General features: G+C 39.6%; 1 pseudogene; it reads left to right on the forward strand.

The window, feature by feature from the left end:
- Window positions 1-326: 326 nt before the first annotated feature.
- On the forward strand, window positions 327-476 carry LOC119474219 (annotated as a pseudogene).
- The last annotated feature ends 814 nt before the right edge of the window (window positions 477-1290 follow it).

The raw sequence follows: 1290 nt of genomic DNA on the forward strand, positions 1-1290 counted from the left end.
CCTGTAGTTTTCTCATTTTCCACAGAGCAATCTCCTTATTTTTGACAAATGAAGCTTAGCACAAGAGCAACAGCAAAAACTGTGAAAAAGAAGGTAGGCTTATAGTTCTTCTAAAACTTTTCCTCATTGTGTGGCTCTATTTCTTACAGTTATGTTGAACACTAATTATCACCAATATTTTAAGGGTATTTTAATAGAAAAAGCATTTATGAGTTTAGAAACATTTTTCTTATTCATTTCTTGGTATTTGGAGAAGGCCTAATTAGATGGTGTCTTAGCCCTGGTCTTCTAGAAAACAAAACTTGAGGCAAAGATTAAGTTGCTAACAACTTATTTGGGAGGTACAAACCCAGGGCCTCGAGCATAAAGGAAAGGGAAGCAAAGGAAAATGTAATGACCCCTGCGATTTCCCCAAATGTGGGAAACTCGACTGCATAATTTGTGGTAGTAGGGGACTGCGTTCGGGCTTTCCCCTAAATTAAAAAAAAAAAAAAGAAAAGAAAAGAAAGAAAAAAAGGAAAATATAACGCAAAGTGTTACTGTGTTAGCTATTGCTTCACATCTAGCCATGGCAAAACGCAGAAGTTGCTCAGCAGATGTGTTCACTCAGCAGCAGAACTTCTCCAGAATGTTGTAAGGAGGAAGTGTACCTTACAGTAGTCCACATAACATACAAAGGAAGGGGAACTAATACCCAACTGTCATCTCCCTCTTCCCTTGACCAGGGTTTACCCCACTGGAGACTAACTCCTCTGAACTTTGAGGTTGTGTGAATCATCCCCACCTGTCAGTGCTCAGATCCTATTCAGTCCCCTGGTGACTGCCAGATCTCACTCCCTACAGTGTGGTGCTTCATCCAAGTTCAAAGGTGGAGGGCCAACCAGTGCAGGACAGAGACAGAGAAGACATTATTATTATGGCATTATTGAGGACACTGGAGAAGGTATACCAGATTTGTATCAGATGGAGATGGCTTACCTAACATAATTTCAATTTCTTTTTACATCTCTCAAAATATTTAACATAATTGTTTTTAAACAGTAAGCATACAATAGTTACTGGTTCAGTGACTTAACAAATGGCATGAGACACTCTTAAGTCTATGGGTGGCTACCCCCAAACTTGCAGGTATAATGTCTGTAATAGGCAGAAGAATGGCCCCAAAGATATCCATGTCCTAATCCCTAGAAATTGTGAATATGTGAGGTTACTTGGCCAAAAGGACTTTGCAGGTGTGATTAAAGTTGAGATAGGGAGATTATCCTGGAATTATCCAGGTGGGGAATTCTA

The sequence above is a fragment of the Cebus imitator genome, unplaced genomic scaffold (genome assembly GCF_001604975.1).
Source record: "Cebus imitator isolate Cc_AM_T3 unplaced genomic scaffold, Cebus_imitator-1.0 Scaffold218, whole genome shotgun sequence".
Classification (NCBI taxonomy): domain Eukaryota; kingdom Metazoa; phylum Chordata; class Mammalia; order Primates; family Cebidae; genus Cebus; species Cebus imitator.